At 49.0% G+C, this 18,477-nt stretch overlaps 1 long non-coding RNA gene across 1 annotated transcript; it reads left to right on the forward strand.

Annotated features, from left to right (window-relative positions):
- Positions 1 to 509: 509 nt before the first annotated feature.
- LOC144616081 (uncharacterized) lies at positions 510 to 3,669 on the forward strand. Its single transcript, XR_013554968.2, has 2 exons — positions 510 to 611; positions 1,348 to 3,669. It is a non-coding gene; the product is annotated as an uncharacterized LOC144616081 (long non-coding RNA).
- Positions 3,670 to 18,477: the final 14,808 nt, after the last annotated feature.

Below are 18,477 nucleotides of genomic sequence, written 5' to 3' on the forward strand. Positions count from 1 at the left end.
CTTGTCGTTCTTCCCGTCGTTCTTGTCATCTTTTGACTGAGCTGGCCGTGAGCTAAGGTTTCCAACTGCGTTTTCAAGTTTCCTGTGTCCTTTTTGTACAAATGTTCAGGGATGGTACAAGTTGTTCCCTGCCTCCCCCTCCCTCCCCTCAGGACTTAGAAAATTTGTTGTCGTTTTTCAGTGTGCGCATCACCTTCTCAGCGGCTTCTAGTCCTGCAGCAGCCTTTCCAGGCAGGCCTAGAAAGCTTCCCTTGAGAGTCCCATTTGGGGCAGTGGCATTTCCCGTGCTCCTGAAGTAACCTAGGAAGTTCTGGATAGGAATTCAGTAGCATAGACACCGTCTCCCACCTTTCCAGGCAGACACTAGTGGCTCTTGGGTCCTCATGGCCACTTAGAATATTTCCAGAGTCAGGCAGAGCATAGGTGAAGTTCGCGGGGGTCCACAGTAACCACAGAAAGTGGTTCCTGGCTTGACTTAGATCCTCCCCCCTTCCCCCGTGGCTCTGATGGGTCAAAATGCCCTGGCTGCTGTTTTCACTGTTCCCGTGGCCCACTGGAAAAAGAAGCTGAAATACAGGATGTAGGTTGTCTAATGGACCTGGAAAGACGGAGTAAGTGAAAGGGAGTGATGAATATCCTATTTTGGTATTCAGTTTTTGCTATGGTTCCATACACACAATATCCATTTTTTTCTTCAGATGTGTTTTTCATATGGTACGACTGCAGTGAGCTTGTTTCCGTATTTTTAGAATGGAAATACAAATATGAAATTTATGAGGCTTCTTTTCAAGAAGTGATATCTATGAAGTGTGTACCGTGTGTGAGATATGAAAGACCAACAGGCCAACAGTCAGGACAAAGTTTTTATGTTACACATAATGTGTCATGTGTCGTGGAAACCTTATTAGATAATACTTATACCTTATTTAGCATCATTCATTAGAAACAGTTACTTAGGGGCAGCAAGAACTCACTTTCATAGAGCTCATGGTTTTTGTCATCACTAGGTCAAGTGATGCATGGAAACTATGAAACTTAATGTAAAAAAAGTACTCATGGGTTTTATTTCCTTACGATGTGGTTTCCAAATGGCACATTATATGTTTAGCATAAGGTCCTAGAATAGATTATCATCCTTGTTTCTTATATAATCCAATTCATATCCTAGGAGCAATATTCATTTTTCTTCTCTCTTCTAAAAATACCAGATTACTATTTATATGTGTTCATTTTTCCAAAATGCTGAAAATAGAAATTCACAGACTAGGATAGGGCATGAAAATTCGTCTGAAAACAATCTGTCATTCAGAGACAATTCTTATTTTGGTCTGTGCATGTGTTTTCCAGGGAAGCTGGACTTAGGATCCATTTCTGCCTGTCTCCAAAGCCCTGCCTATACCAAACATCAGGCCACAGCCCTTTCTCCGTGCTGACTGCCTTTCTGCACTTCCTGCCAGCCACCCTCATGTCTGGACTTCTGGGTTTGTGTTCTTTGTCTGGGGCTGTTGATGGACCACCAGGAGGTCCCTGGGTATCCTTTCAGTGTTTCCCAGGCACTAGAGGATGACTTGGGATGGCATCCCAGTTCTGACACGTACTTAGAAAATTCTGCACAGGCAGCAGCAGGTAGGCACCGATGTTGAAATGAATTCTTTCCAAGCTGACGGCCAAGAAGGAATTCTTGAGATGTTTTTGGTGCAAAAAAAAAGTGGTTTTGTTAAAGCATGGGAACAGAACCTGTGGGCAGAAAGCACTGCACTGAGATTATGAAGACTGACTACTAGAAGGTTTTCCATCCTGTAGAGGGGAGGGTGACCTTAAGGCTCCAGGAAATTGAGCCTATAGGTTCCTGGAGGTCTATTGTTAACATGGTGTTTTTCTTGTAAATCATTAAGACAGTTAGAAACTGGGCGCCTGGGTGGCTCAGTTGTTTGAGTGCCTGGCTCTTGATTTTGGCTCAGGTCGTGATGCCAGGGTCATGGAATTGATCCCTGCCTCGGGGTGCTGGCTGAGCATGGAGCCTGCTTAAGATTCTCTCTCCCTCTGCCCCTGTCCCCTGCTCACGCTCTCTTTCTTAAAAAACAAACAAACAAAAAAGACAGTTACAAACCCTAGTGGAAGTTTCATACCCAACATGACTGTAAATGATGTTATCTGCATTTCCTTTTGCTTTTGTTTTCCACATCAACTAACTATTTCTTTTCTCCCTGCCTCTGTTCTCAGGCAGTCACCAGTACCTGAGGAAGAGTCTACACATCCCACCCTAACTGGGGGATGTTTGTAGCGTGTCTGCTCAGTGTAACTCCTCTCGCATTCTGTACAACGCAGTTTCCCAGAGTCTAGATTAGGAAAGTGAATACAGTGGGGCGCCTGGGTGGCTCAGTTGGTTAAGTGTCTGACTTCAGCCTAGGTCATGATCTTGCTGTTCCCGAGTTTGAGCCCGATGTCCAGCTCTGTGCTGACAGCTCAGAGTCTGGAGCCTATTTCAGATTCTGTGTCTTCCTCTCTCTCTACCCCTCCCCAACTCATGTTCAGTTTCTCTCTCTCAAAAGTAAATAAACATTAAAAAAATGAATGCAGGTGCAACAGAAATTAGCATTAAACTTTTTACCCCCCCTCCTTTTTTTTTTTTTTGTTTTTTGTTTTTTGTTTTTTGCTTCAGCTATACAGTTTCTTGCAAGGTAAGAAAGAAATGCAAAGCCGTGTTAGGACATAGGTTGTCATGTGTTTTTGTCTTGAGCAATGTAAAGTTAAATTACTTACCTAAAATATTTTACATGAGGGAAAGTTAAACACAGAATATCAGCCATTATGTTAAATAAAATATGAGATAGGAGTAAATAACATTTTACAGAGACCTGGTTTACTCTTTAGAAGAGAAACACACTTCTACAATGTAGAGAGTAACGACATGCAGGAGGTTTTCCTAGTTCACCTTTTACCTTGCACTGAACCTGTATTACATCATTTTGCTTTAAAAAAATGGAAATGGACTAGGTTAGGTAATTATTAATTGGCAACATGATACTGATATAAAACTGCTTTTGGCCAGAGATACGATAATGGTCAATTTTGGCAACCTAGATAAAGGGAGAAGTTATTATGTCCCCTTCCCAAAATCATTGTGCCAATCTGTGTTCAGCTCACGATCTCAAGTATTTAAAACTTCCGTTTCTATAAATATAAATAGAATAACCTTTTAAAATAGGGTACAAAGTATAAATCCATATTTTTCTAATTCAGCAAGCACATGGGATATTCTCATTTCTTTTCAGAAGACTACCTGTAGACACACAGATAGACACGGGGCACCAAGTTTGAATGCTACCGGAACAATTTCCTCACAAATTAACATTTTACCAAGTACTAATATACATGATGTCAAAAGAGGAAGTGCACACAGCTGAAATCAAAACCGTTTTTAAAATGCAAATTATCAGTGTGATACATTATTTTGAACAAAGGAGAAACTGGCAATATATGAAGTTGTGTGCTATTAGAAGGCCTGTCCCCTTGCTTAAAACAAATGAGAGAAAGTGACTTTGGAAGCCTGTTAGATGTACGTGAAACTTTAAAAGAACTTAGAAATACACTTTCTGAATTTGGAAAAAAAGGTAAGGTACTGGAATACTTCCGTTTGGGGTGTAAATAAAATTTTGGAATTTCAAATATGTTAGTACATCTGTTTTTTTCAGGTACTTTATAGAGTTATAAGGAAATAAAACATTAAAAGCCAGTGGAAGCATGTACATAGGGGCCCCATTTCCCCTTGGTGTGCTAAAAAAAACTGCATCCAACCCTGTCAATTTGAAGATCTAATTGGCTTTGTTAAATGGTTTGTGGGTGGGGGCACATCGCATCAGGCAAGGAGAGGGGGCTTCTCTGAGCGAAACAGGAAAAGGTTTTTAAAGGCCAAAGGAGGGGATTAAAAAGAAAAAGTGTACTAGCAAGGAATGCGTGTTCAGGCAAAGTTGCCTCTGGGTGGAGGCTGGGGTCCATCTGGACCTGCTCAGACTGCCCCGGAAGTTCCACTTTGGCCTCGCAGACTCCCGCGGTGGCTGTCCTTTGAGCGCCGGCGCCGAGTCCCCCTAAAGCGGCACTGCGAAGGCGGAGAGTGGCCCACGCGGGGACACCCTGGAGCGAGGCTCTGCGTTCCCTGCCTGAGAGGAGCCTCCAGGAGGCGGGGCGCAGCCCCTCCCCAGCCCATAGCGGTCAGTGCGCGTGTCCCCGGTGGTCGCTCTCCAGGGTCCCCCGGCTGGCGCAAAGTGCACGCGCCCCCTGCTGGCCGCAGGGAGCAGCGCAGGGGCTCAGAGCTTCCCGTTTAGTGCTGCCTGGCACCCCTCCTGGTCTTCGTGGGTGTGGATGTTAATGAAATGCACCCGCCGCTCCTGGCTTTGACTGCAATGCACTCACAGACCAGGAATCAAAGCATAAAGTCAGCTTATTGAGGCCAACTGCTTTCCCACCCACTAATAATTAACAGTTGGAATTTGAACATTTAAAAATGCCATTTTTAATAGCCATTTGGCAACCTTCAAATTGAAGTTCCTTTGGCATGAACCGAACGACATATGTAAAAATCTGCATTCAGAAACATCATAACCCTGCTGAAAGGTCGCAAATAAAACGGAAATGCGGAGATGTTAGTTTTTCATGATCCACAGACTCAATATTCTTAAAATGACGATTCTTCCTAATTTGATGTACAGATTCAGCTAAGTCCCAATCAAAATGTGAGCAAAGGGATGTGCTAGAATACACAACATAGGACTGAGGAACAAAGCTAAAGAACTCACACACCCACATTCCAAGACTTACATAAGTATAAACAATGAAGTGTGTGATCTTGGCGAGGAACTAGATGCAGACGATGAAATTTTGGGGTGATGGTGGGGTGGTCCAGAGCCGATGGCCAAGAAAGAATTCCTGAAGATGTCTTTGGTGCAAAAAGGCGATTTTGTTAAAGCATGGGGACAGGACCCATGGGCAGGAAGAGCTGTTTGGGGTCGTGAGGAGTAACTCATTCTATATCCTCAGGTTGGGAGGGGGGCAGGGATAGAGTAAGTCTCTAAGGTATATTGGAAGCAAGGTTTCCAGGGCCTTGAGGGGCTAGCTGTTGCTAGGGAAATGCCATTTGTTACCGTTTAATAAAACCCCAGTCATGAGACCCTTCATATGTATATGGGGGGGGGGGGGCATACGCTTGGAGTATGATTGCCAGCATATATCTTGGGGGACTTGAGATAAAGAAAATAGACTTACAGGAGCCTCGAGGTTGGGATCATGTTAAGCTAAGGTTCTCTTTTGCCCCCAGCAAAGTGTCGTCATGGAGGCAGCTGAGCCCCTAGAGGGAGGTCACTCTGCTGGTTCCAAGGACTTGTCAATGGGCTGTAGGCAGTTAGGGAATTTAATTTTTCATTTGCCTTAGTTTCCCACATCATTATGGTAAGCACCTAAACCCTTTTCCTTTGTTCTTGGGTAGGCAGGAGCGTCCTTGGAATACCACGTATTCCGTGTGTGTGTGTGTGTGTGTGTGTGTGTGTGTGTGCCCCAGGATGTATTTTGCCCTCAGCTTGCCCCAAGCTCCCTCATCACAGAGCAAACAGGAACAATGGGAGCCCCCCCCAAAAGACCCATATGGGAAAAAGTGAACATTTTTTACCAGCCTTACAAACTACACAAAAATGTATTCAAAGTTGTCAATAGACTCAAATTTAAAATGCAAAACTGAAAATTCTGGAGGAAACCACAGAAGAAAAGCTACATGACCTTGGGTTTGGTGATATTTTTATTTACAACAGCAAAAACCAAGCCATGTAAGAAAAAAATTGATTACACGGATTTTAATAAAATAAAAAATGTCTACTCTGTACATGTCAGTCTAAATTTGTCAAAACTCATACAGTATACAATGCCAAGAGTGAATTCTACTGTAAACCGTGAACTGTGGGTGATAATGATGTGTCACTGTTCATGGACCCAACAGATGTACCATCTGGTTGATAACAGGGGAGGCTGTGCATGAGTGAGGCAGGGGGTGTATGGGAAATCTCTGCACCTTTCTCAAGGCGGGGGTCCTGGAGGGGGCTGGGAGTGGGCTGCAGGGCGACCGAGAAAGGGGCTGAAGGGACTGGAAGCAGTATGTGGAGACCAAGAGTGGCACTTGGCGGGTCAGGGTCTGGAGAGGGGCATTGGGGACCAGTACCTGGACTGGGCTTAGGGTGAGGGTTTAGGGTGAGGGTGAGGGTTTAGTGTTTGGGTTAGGAATTAGGGCTCAAGTTAGGCTTCGGGTTCGGATTCACGGTGTGGGTTAGTGTTAGAGTTAGGGGCTAGGGTTAGGAGTTAGGTTAGTGTCAGGGGTTAGGGGTTACGGTCAGTGTCAGGGTTAGGGTTAGTGTTAGGGTTAGTGTCAGGTTTAGGGTTTGGGGTTAGCGTAGGCTTAGGGTTAGGGTCAGCGTCAGGGTCAGGGTCAGGATCAGGGTTAGGGTTAGGGTTAAGACCCAGCAGACCCCAGGGGGTGGACCCACAGCAGTGAAGTTGTCTCATCAAAGGGCTTAGTGGGTGCACAAGGCAGGGTACTGGTCAAGATAAGTGTGTGGGTTCCAAGGCCAGACAGTTGTATGTGCCACTTTTCGGGTAGGCCTTAGGAACCTCTCTTGCAACTGCAGCCAGGCTTAGGAATTGATGTGATGTTCCAAATTCTATGCGGAGTGATCCTGCACTGCTTCTGGACCCCAGGCATGTGGTGTTGTCAGACTTTGGTATTGGGTCCCAATGGGGAGAGAGCCTTAGCTAGGGTTAGGATTCAGTCCAGGGACGTAGCCAGGCCCGACGCGACTCCTGTCTTGATCTTCCTCGAAGGCTGAAGTGAGGGCCCATATGACGGTGTGGGTCAAGTTAGAGTTAGGGTTAGAGATAGAGTTAGGGTTCGGTTGAGGGTTATGGTCAGGGTTTCGTTTAGGGTTAGCATCAGGTCCCAGTAGGCTCCAGGGACTGAATCCACAATACTGCAGTTGTCTCTCCGAAAAGCTGAGTGGCGTGCACAAGGGAGTGTGCCAATCAGGATTAGTCTTTGGGTTCCAAGGCCAGACAATTGCATGGACGCTCTTCGGGTAGGCCTCAGAAATCCTCCTTTGTAGCTACAGTCGCGATTTGGAAATGACATGGTGATGTTCCATATTCCATGCAGAGTATTTCTGCACCAATTCTCAAACCCGTGTGCGTGCTGTTGTCAGTCTTTGGAATTGTGTCCCCATGGGGAGAGAGCCTTAGCTAGGGGTAGGGTTGTCCAGGGACATCGCCAGGGCCGACGCAATCCACTCTCCTGATCTCCCTTGAGGACTGAATTTAGGGACCATGGGAGGGTGCAGGTCAAGATAGGGTTAGGGTTAGAGATAGGGTTAGTTTTAGTTTGAGGGTTATGGTTAGGTTTACGGTTAGGGTTAGCGTTAGGGTTAGGTCCCAGGAATCTCTAGGCACTGGCCCACAGCAGAGCAGTTGTCTCCCTGAAGGGCTGAGTGGGGTACACAAGGGAGGGTGTTGATCAGGATTAGTCTTTGGGTTCCAAGGCAAACAAAGGCATGGGCCACCCTGCCGGTAGGCCTCAGGAATTCTCTGGTGCAGCTGCTGCCGCGCTTTGGAAATGACATGGTATTATTCCACATTCCATGATGAAGTTCCTGCACTGCTTCTGGACCCCATGCGTGGTGTTGTCAGACTTTGGAATTGGGTCCCCAAGGGGAGAGAGACTTAGCTCGGGTTAGGGTTCGGATCAGGGAAGTCGCCAGGGCTGAAGCGACTCCAGTCTCGTGATCTCCCTCAATGCCTGAAGTGAGGGCCCATGCTTGGGTGTGGGTTGGGTGTAGAGTTAGTGTGATAGTTAGTGTTAGGTGTAGGGTCAAGGTTATGATTAGGGTTATGATTAGGGTTAGGGTTAGGTCCCAGGAGGCGTCAGGCACTGACCCCACAGCAGAGTAGTTGTCTCCCGAAGGGCTGAGTGGAGTGCACAAGGGAGGGTGCCGGTCAGGATTAGTCTTTGGGTTCCAAGGTCTGACAAATGTATGGGCCCCCCTTCAGGTAGGCCTCAGGAATCCTATCAGGCAGCTGTTGTGGTGCTTTCGACGTGCTATTTTCAGACTTTGGAATTGGGTCCCCAAGGGGATAGAGCCTTAGCTAGGGTTAGGGTTTTGGACCAGGGATATTGCCAGGGCCGAAGCATCTCCAGTCTCCTGATCTTCCTCGAGGGAAGAAGTGAGGGCTCATGCGAGGGCACAGGTTAAGTGTAGGGTTAGGGTTAGAGATACGATTAGGTTTTGGTTGATGGTTATGTTTAGGGTTATGGTTAGGCCCCAGGAAGCTGCAGGCACTGAACACACAGCAGTGAAGTTGTCTCCCTGAAGGGCTTAGTGGAGTCCACAAGGAAGGGTGCTGGTCAGGATTAGTCTTTGAATTTCAATGTCAAAGATGTGTATGGGCCACTCTTTGGGTGGCTTCCGGAATCCTCTCTTGCAACTGTAACCAGGCCTTGGAAATGACATGGTGATGTTCCACATTCTATGTCGAGTGATCCTGCACTGCTTTTGGACCCCAGGCGCGTGGTGTTGTCAGACTTTGGAATGGGGCCCCATGGGGAGAGAGCCTTATCTAATGTTAGGGTTTGGTCCAGGGACGTCGCCAAGGCTGAAGCAACGACAGTCTTGTGATATCCCTCGAGGGCTGAAGTGAGGTCCCATGTGAGGGTGTGGGTCCAGTGGAGGGTTAGGGTTAGAGATAGGATTAGGTTTCACTTGAGGGTTATCTTTAGAGTTATGGTTATGGTTAGGGTTAGGTCCTAGGAGGCTCCAGGCGCTGAACCCACAGCAATGCAGTTGTCTCCCCAGAGGGCTGATTGGAGTTCACTAGGGAGGGTGCTGGTCAGGCTTAGTGTTTGGGGTCTAAGGTGAGACAACTCTATGGGCCACTCTTCGGGTGGGCCTCAGGAAAGCTCTCCTGCAGCTACATCCTGGACTTCGAAGTATTATGGTGATGTTCCACGTTCTATGTTGAGTGATCTGCACCGCTTCTGGACCTCAGGCACGTGGTGTTGTCAGACTTGGTATTGGGTCTCTGTGGGGAGAGAGCCTTAGCTAGGGTTAGGGTTCGGTCCAGGGACGTCACTAGGGCCAAAGTGACTCCAGTCTCGTGATCTCCCTCTAGGGCTGAAGTGAGGGCCCATGCGACGGTGCGGGTCAAGTGTAGGGTTAGGGTTCAAGATAGGGTTAGGTTTCGGTTAAGGGTTCTAGTTAGGGGTAGGGTTAGGGTTAGGGTTAGGTCCAAGGAGGCTCCAGGCGCTCAACCCACAGCAGTGCAGTGGTCTCCCCAAAGGACTGTGTTGAGGGCATAAGGGAGGGTGCCGGCCAGGATTAGTCTTTGGCTTCGAAGGGCACACAATTCAATGGGCCACTGGTCAGGTAGCCTCAGGAATCCTCTTGGGCATCTGTACCCGGGTCTGGGAAACGACATGGTGAGGTTGCATGTTGTATGCCAAGTGATCCTGCATTGCTTCTGGACCCCAGGCGCGTGGTGTTGTCAGACTTTTGTATTGGTTCCGCATAGGGAGAGAGTCTTAGCTAGGGTTAGGGTTCGGTCCAGGGATGTCACCATCAGGGCTGAAGCGACTCCAGTCTTGTGATCTCCCTCGATGGCTGAAGTGAGGGCCCATGCGATGGTGCGGGTCAAGTGTAGGGTTAGGTATCGAGATACGGTTAGGTTTAGGTTGAGGGTTCTGTTTAGGGGTAGGGTTAGGGTTAGGGTTTTGGTTAGGTAGGTCGCAGGAAGTTCGAGGCACTGAAGCCACAGTAGTGCAGTTGTCTCCGTGAAGGGCTGACTGGAGTGTACAATGAAGTGTGCTTGTCAGGATTAGTGTTTGGGTTACAAGGCCTGAAAACTGTATGGGCAACTCTTTGGGTTGACCTCAGGAATCCTTTCCTGGAGCTGCAGTGGGCTTTCCAAATGACATGGTGATGTCCAACATTCCACGCCAAGTGATCCTGCTCAGTTAGTCGACCCCATGTGTGTGGTGTTGTCAGGCTTTGGAAATGGTCTCCATTGGGAGAGAGCGTTAGCTTGGTTTAGGGTTAGATTCCCGTGCGTCGCCAGGGGTGAAGCGACCTCAGTCTCGTGATCTCCTTTAAGGGCTGAATTCAGGGCGCATGAGAGGCTGTGGGTCATGTGTAGGGTTAGGGTTAGAGATCGGGTTAGGGTTTGGTTGAAGGTTATGTTTAGTGTTAGGGTTAGATTCAAGGGGGCTCCAGGAGCTGAACTCACAGCAGTGCAGTTGTCTCCCCAATGGGTGTGGAGTGCTCATGGGGGTTGCCGGTCAGGATTGTTCTTTCTCTTCCAAAGCAAGACAAGAGTATGGGCCACTAGTAGGGTAGGCCTCAGGAATCCTCTTGTGCAGCTGCAGTGGACTTTGGAACTGACATGGTTATTTTCCAGGCTCTATGCTGAGTGATTCTGCACCGCTTCTGGACCTCATGTGTGTTTTGTTGGCCAATTTTGAAATTGGGTTCCTATGGGAAGAGAGCCTTAGCTCGGGTTAGTGTTCGGTCCAGGGACGTCGCCAGGGCCAAAGTGACTCCAGTCTCCTTATCTCCCTCAAGGGCTGAAGTGAGGGCCCAGGCAAGGGTGCGGCTCAAGTGTACGGTTAGGGTTAGAGATAGGGTTAGTTTTGGTTGAGGGTTATGGTTAGGTTTATAGTTAGTGTTAGGTCTCAGGAGGTTCCAGCGCTGAACCCATAGGAGTGCAGTTGTCTCCCCAAAGGGCTGAGTGGAGTGCACAAGGGAGGGTGCCGGTCAGGATTAGTCTTTGGGTTCCAAGGCCACACAACTCTATAGGCCACTGGTCGGGTAGGCCTTAGGAATCCTCTTGGGCTGATGCAGCCGGGCCTGGGAAATGACATGGTGAGTTTCCAGGTTCTATGCTTAGTGAGCCTGCACCGCTTCTCGACCCCAGGCGCGTGGTGTTGTCAGACGTTGGAATTAGGTCCCCTTGGGGAGACAGCCTTAGCTAGGTTAGGGTTCGGTCCAGGGACGTTGCCAGGGCCGAAACGACTCCGGTCTCGTGATCTCCCTCGAGGGCTGAAGTGAGGGCCCATGCCACAAGGGTTAGGGTTAGGGTTAGGGTTAGGGTTAGGGTTAGGTCCCAGGAGGCTCCAGGCGCCGAACCCACAGCAGGGCAGTGGTTTCCCTGAACGGCTGAGTTGAGGGCACAAGGGAGGGTGCCGGTCAGGATCCGTCTTTGGTTGCCAAGGCCACACACGTCGATCGGCCCCTAGTCGAAGAGGCCTCCGGAATCCTCTCGGGCAGCTGCAGCCGGGCCTGGGAAACGACATGATGAGCTTCCAGGTTCAATGCCGAGTGACACTGTACCACTTCTGGACCCCATGTGCGTGGTGTTGTCAGACTTTGGTATTCGGTCCCCATGGGGAGAGAGCCTTAGCTAGTGTTAGGGTTTGGTCCAGGGATGTCACCAGGGCTGAAACGACTCCAGTCTTGTGATCTTCCTCGAGGGCTGTAGTGAGGGTCTATGAGAGGGTGTGGATCAAGTGTAGGGTTACGTTTAGAGTTAGGGGTAGCGTTTGGTTGATTTACATTTGGTTACATTTGGTTGCTTTACATATGGTTAGGTGTACATTTAGGGCTAGGGTTAGGTCCCAGGAGGATCCAGGCTCTGAACCCACAGAAGTGCAAATGTCTCCCCGAAAGGCTGAGTGGAGTGGACAAGGGAGGGTGCCGGTCAGGATTAGTCTTTGTGTTCCAAGGCAGACAAATGCATGGTTCACTCGTCAGATAGGCCTCAGGAATATCCCGTGCAGCTGCAGCCAGGCCTTGGAAATGACATGGTGATGTTCCACGTCTATCCCGAGTGTTCCTGTACCGCTTCTTGACCCCATGTGAGTGCTGTTGTCACACTTTGGAATTAGGCCCCCATGGGGAGAGAGGCTTAGGTAGGGGAGGGTTCGGTCCAAGGATGTGATGGGGCCGTAGTGACATCATTCTCATGAATTCCATGGAGGGCTCAAATGTGGGCACATGCACGGGTGTGGGTCTGGTGTAGAGTTAGTGTGAGTGATAGGGTTAGGTTTAGGTTCAGTGTTAGGGTTAGGGTTCTGGTTAGGGTTAGGATTAGGTCCCAGGACGTTCCAGGCACTGAACCTACAGCAGTGCAGTTGTCTCCCTCCCAATGGCTGACTGGAGTGCAAAAGGGAGGTTCCTGGTCAGGATTAGTCTTTGCATTCCAAGGCCAGACATCTATAGCTGGCACTCTTCGGTAGGCTGCAGGAATCCTCTTGTGCATCGGGAGCCATGATTTGGAAATGATATGGTGATGTTCCATGTTCCATGTTCCATGCTGAATATTTCTGCACCTATTCTTGAACCCTTGTGCGTGCTGTTGTCAGACATTGGAATTGGGTCTCGTGAGGGAGAGCCTTAGCTACAGTTAGGGTTTGGGCCAGGGAAATCTCAAGGGCTGAAGTGACACCAGTCCTGTGATCTCCCTGGATCGATGAAGTGAGGGCCCATGCGCGGTGTGAGTCAGGTGTAGGGTGAGGGTTAAAGATGAGGCGAGGTTTAGGTTCATGTGTATACTCTGGGTCACTGTTAAGATTAGGGTTTGGTCACAGGAGGCTCCTGGCGCTATACCCCCAGTAGGGCAGTGGTCTCCCTGCAGGGCTGAGTTGAGGGGTCTAGGGAGAGTCCCAGTCAGGCTGAATTTTGGGTGCCAGGGCCACTCCTCGGTTAGTCCTCAAGAAGTCCCCTGTGAATCTCCTTCTGGTCTTTGGAAATGACATGGTGATGTTCCAGGTTCCATGGTGAGTAATCCTCCTCTGCTTCTGGGCCCCATGTCCATCGTGTCCTCAGACTTAGGAATTGGGTCCCCATTGGGAGAGAGCTTTAGCCAAGGTTATGGTTTGGTCCAAGGATGTTGCCAGGGCTGAAGCAACACCAGTGCTGTGATCACCCTGGAGGTCTGAATGAGGGTCCGTGAGCAAGTGCGGGTCAAGTGTAGGGTTAGGTTTAGAGTTGGAGTGAGGTTTAGGTTGAGCGGTATGTTGAGTGTCACAGTTAAGGTTAGGGTTAGGTCCCAGGAAGCTCCAAGTGCTGAAACTTCAGCACAGTAGTGGTCTCCCCAGAGGATTGAGTGTAGGCCTCATCGGAGCGGGCTGTTCAGGCTTAGCCTTTTCATGCCAGGGCCAGCCACATGTGTGTGCCATCTTCAGTTGGGACTCATCAACCACCTTGTGAAGCTCCATGCAGACCTTGGAAATGTCATGATGATGTTCCCCGCTCCGTGCCAAGTAATCCTGGACCGCTTTGGGCCCTTTGTGGTGTTCTCAGAGATAGGAATTGGGTCCCTATCCAGAGAGAGCATTAACTAGGGTTAATGCTCTGTCCTGGGACTTCACCAGTGCCAAAGTGACACCATTCCTGTGTGTTGTGGGCATTGGGTTAGGGTTTGGGATTGGGTTTAGTGTTAGGGGTTAGGGTTATGGTTAGGGTTGGTGTTAGGGGTTATCCCATAAATATCCTATTTATGGTTAGGATTAGGTGTTAGGTTTAGGTGTTGTGATTTTGGTTAGTGATAGGGTTAGGGATAGGGCAAGGAGTAGGTCATGCTTGCACCCCCACTTGGAGTGGGATGGTGTTCATGCGTGGACACTGCTTTCTATCTGTGAGGGAGTGCGTTCTTGCTATTGTCCCAGTCTCTCTGCACCAGAGGTCGTTCTCACCTCTCCCAATCCCAGCTTTGTTCTGGAGTGTTTCACACCGTCACCCTGCCCTCTCTTGGTATGGTAGGATTTCATGTACTGCCCCATCCCTTTTTGGTGCGTGGGGTGGGTTCACACATGTGACCCTCCAAGCCTTCTGCATGTGATGGCATCACCCATGTCCTCGCCAATCCTTAGATTGGGATTAGTGATGCCAGTATTAAAACTGATGTTTCTCGAATGGTTCTTTTCACTTTCACAGCTGAAGAAGCAGGCATCTATTAAGGTAAGGGTTATGGTTAGAATTAATTATAGGTGTCTGTGTAAGGTTTAGGTCATGATCGCAATCCCCCCTTAGTGTGCAAGGGCTTCATTAATGTGCCCCATCTGCTCCACTTTATCTGCAATGTAGCAGTGATATTCCTTTTAAATCAGATGTTTTCTTTGACACCTGGGTGGCTCATTGAGTTAAGTGTCCCATTTCGTCTCGGGTCGTGGTCTTTAGGTTGCTGGTTTTGAGCCCTGTGTGGCCTCTGTACTGATGGCTCTGAATCTGGAGCCTGCTTCAGATACTGTCTGTCTCTCTCTCTCTCTGCCCATGCCCCACTTGTGTTCTTTGTCTCTTTCAAAAATTAATGTACCTAAAAGCATTTTTAATCAGATATTTCCTGGATGCCTCTTTTCACTTTCATTCCTGAAGAAGCAGGCGTCTGTCTCATCCATTGTTCTTTTGTTATCTTTGGCATAGCTGACGGCATATACGACATTTCCCCAGCCAGCATCGGGGATGCGCAGCATTTCTTCTTCACCCCCACCACACAACTCCTGCTCCAGAGGCAGCGCCTTTCTACATGCGCACAAACCCCCTCAGCGAGGGAGCGCATTCATGCATGCTTCCTGCCCCCAACTGCAGGAGGCTGTACACACATGCGCACAGCCCCCTCAATGAGGGAAGGCATTTGCACATGCGCCCCCCTCCCCTGGGTGTGGCAGGAGGTTCACGCATGTGCAGAACGCCCACCTCCGTAAGGGAGGTCCTTTGCACATGCGCCCTGCCCCGCTTAGCACAGGAGGTGGTTCAGGCTTCCACCTGGCCCCCTGTCAGCATGTGAGTCAGTCACCCATGCACAGTGCCAGCCCTCAGGGAGGAAGTAGTGATGTCACTATTAAATGTGATGTTTCATGAATGGTTCTTTTCACTTTCATAGCTGAAGAAACAGGAGTCTCTTAAGGTAATGTTTAGGGTTACCATTACCATCAGGGGTAGGGTTAGGGTTTGATCAAGCTTCCTCTCCCCCTGGGCAAGGATTTCCAAGCATTAGCATGTCCCCCTTTGGCATGGGAGCGTATTCACCCATGCACTGGACCCCACTTTGGTACAGGAGGGTGTTGACCTATGCGCCCTCCCCCATATCGCGGGAGGCTATTCACACATGGGCACTGCAGTCCCTAGGGACAGAAGGGTGTTCATACGTGTGCACAAACCCTCTCATTGTGCGATGGTGTTTGCGCATGCACCCAGCCCTCTCTGCAAGGGAGATGGTTCTCATATGCACCCTGCCCCTGTGTCAAAACAGGGTGTTCACACATGCGAACAAGCCCCGCTCTGTGAGGCGGGTGCTTTCACACATGCGCCCCACAACTGTGTGGCGAGGGAGGGCATTGACATATACTCCCCGCTCCCCTAGCCAGGATGGTGTTCACGCATGTGCAAAGCCTCCCCTCCTGGCGGAAGTGTGGTCAGGCATGCCTACAACCCCTGCTCTGTGAGGTAGACCATTTGTACAGGCGCACAACCTTCCCTCAGCGAGGGAGAGTTCGCGCTTGGCCCCACTCACCTTGGCGGGGAAGGGTGTTCACGCATGCACAGAATCCCCATTGGCAATGGAGGGCATTCAAACATGCACCCCACTCCACTTGACACCAGGGGTCTGACGCTTGCAGCCTTTCTGTGCCCCTTCAATGGCCATGTAGATATGTCACGCCTGTGCCCCTTCCTGGGCCATGTAGGGGCGAGCCACCTGTGCCCCTTCATGGGCTATGTAGGCATGAGCCACCTGCAACCTTTCATGGGCCCTGTAGGCGTGTGCCGCCAGCACCCCTTCATGGCCACTATAATATTTGTACTGTCTGTGGTTTCAGGGACCCACCTGGGGTCTCCAGACATATCCCCATGGAAAACGGGGAGCTTCTGTAGTTGTGTTCCTCTGCATTACATCTCTCCACAAGACCCTTGTCTCCAGATAAATGTTACAGGATCAGGAACCACTTTCCTTTGCACTTTCTTCTCAGTGGAAACATCTTACCTTTGCTTAGCACGGCTGCTTTGCCCTCTCCACCATCTCCTGGAAGTTCCCTTACCCTTGCAGTGCTCTTCACGCACTGCTTTTGGGTGTGCTATCTGCCTCCTGTCGCAGTCCTGAACCAATGGTAATTTGTACCATGAGTGGCTGCAGAAAACCGCCTGGAACAGGGACTCTGGGACTGGACTGCTTTTCCAGTAGAAGACATACAAGTAGCTTCGTTGATGGCAGGAGTGGATACTGGTCATTGGTGGTAAGAGGTGATTTCACATTTGCTCACATTACCACTAATGCTGGTGTGGGGTGATGGAGGACAGCACGCTGGAGGATCGTGGGTGGAGTTGTCACTGTGGCCATGGGGGGCAGTTACAGAGCCTGCCCGGGGTCAGTTTTGGGTGTCTGGGGTATATGCAGGAAATAAGATAAGTCGAAAGCAAGGGAAAAACATCAGAAAACGTATGGCCTCATGAGGTGAGTATCTTGCGTTTGTTGCCAGGAGAAGCAGCTCCCCCTGTCTGAGGACAATAGTCTTACACCACCCCCAGGACCCCTAGAGAAAAGGTTTCAATGGCTTCACCTAAGACAATACTGTCATCACCGAGAGCAGTGATCTTCAGGCTCCATGTCTACCATTTGTGTTTACTTCCTGGAAATAGCGGGATTCCAATGTACTCCAAACGGAGGTGTGGGATCAGGTCCATGCATGGTCAGGTGCCAATGCAGGGAAATTTCAGGGTATTACTACTTTGCACTGGTAGGAGATGGGGGGACGAGTATGGGAGTGGGTTCAAAGAGTATTACACAAAAGAGGGTGACATACGATAGGCCAGACATGGATACACGGTTCTTCCTGCAGGAAATGTAATTTAATGTGTTGCCTGGAGAACTGGGAATGGTCATAATAATGACTCAATAGCTGCCTGCAGTCAACTAGGTTGAAATGCCAGAGCTCCCTGACTTTCTCAGGGAAAGAAGACTCCAAAGTCCGAGGGAGATGGGAATGGGGACCTATTGTGTGCACACCTGCTCTGTTACCACAAACATGGTGGCTTATGAGACCTAAATCATGTTCTCTCACAGCTCTGGAGGCCAGGAACCCAAAATTCTTTCACTGAGACTAAGGTGTCAGCAGGGCTGTACTCCCTCTGGAGACCCCAGGGCTCCAGGGGACAGTGTATCCCTTCAATCTGGTAGCTCTCGGTGGCCACCAACCTCCCTTGGCTTGGGACCACATCACCCCAGTCTGTCTCCATGGACACAGTGCCTCCTCTATTGTCAAGTCTCCCTTTGCCTCTCTAAGGATGCTCATGATGCCATCTAGGGCTCACTCAGACAACCCAGGACTCAAGATCCTTAACTAGGTCCCATCGATGGGAGTTAGATTCCAGCTATTAGGATTTGCTTTCTTTGAGGGCCATTGCCCAGCCTAGTACAACGTGTCCTTCCATAGGGAGACAGCCAAACCCTGCTATCCCCATGTGGTGGGGTGCTCACAGGTGATCAGTGCCAGGGCACACACTGCTGACAAACACTGCAGCAGGACTGAGTCTCCAGAGAATTATGCCCAGAGGGGAAAAGCGAATCCTAAAAAGGTCACATGCTTTTTTATTCCATTTGTATAATATTCTTGATGTGACAAAATCATAAAAATGGAGAGCAGATCAGGGATTGCCTGGCATCACAGAGGTGATGGGTGCAAGAAGGAGGTGGGAATGTATGCTGTAAGAAGACAACTTGGTACAGCCTTTAATTTAAAGTCTAGTTTGTCTGATATAAGTATGGCTACTCCAGCTTTCTTTTGGCTTCCAGTAGCATGATAAATAGTTCTCCATCCCCTCACTCTCAATCTAAAGGTGTCCTCAGGTCTAAAATGAGTCTCTTGTAGACAGCAAATAGATTGGTCTTGTTTTTTTTATCCATTCTGATACCCTATGTCTTTTGGTTGGTGCATTTAGTCCATTTACGTTCAGTGTTATTATAGAAAGATACAGGTTTAGAGTCATTGTGATGTCTGTAGGTTTCATGCTTGTAGCAATGTCTCTGGTACTTTGTCTCACAGGATCCCCCTTAGGATCTCTTTTAGGGCTGGTTTAGTGGTGATGAATTCCTTCAGTTTTTGTTTGTTTGGGAAGACCTTTACCTCTCCTTCTATTCTGAATGACAGACTTGCTGGATAAAGGATTCTCGGCTGCATATTTTTTTCTGTTCATCACATTGAAGATCTCCTGCCAATCCTTTCTGGCCTGCCAAGTTTCAGAACAGAGATCAGTCACGAGTCTTATAGGTCTCCCTTTATATGTTAGGGCATGTTTATCCCTTGCTGCTTTCAGAATTTTCTCTTTATCCTTATATTTTGCCAGTTTCACTATGATATGTCGTGCAGAAGATCGATTCAAGTTACGTCTGAAGGGAGTTCTCTGTGCC

This window comes from Panthera onca, chromosome B1 (genome assembly GCF_046562875.1).
Source record: "Panthera onca isolate mPanOnc1 chromosome B1, mPanOnc1 haplotype 2, whole genome shotgun sequence".
Taxonomy (NCBI): Eukaryota; Metazoa; Chordata; class Mammalia; order Carnivora; family Felidae; genus Panthera; species Panthera onca.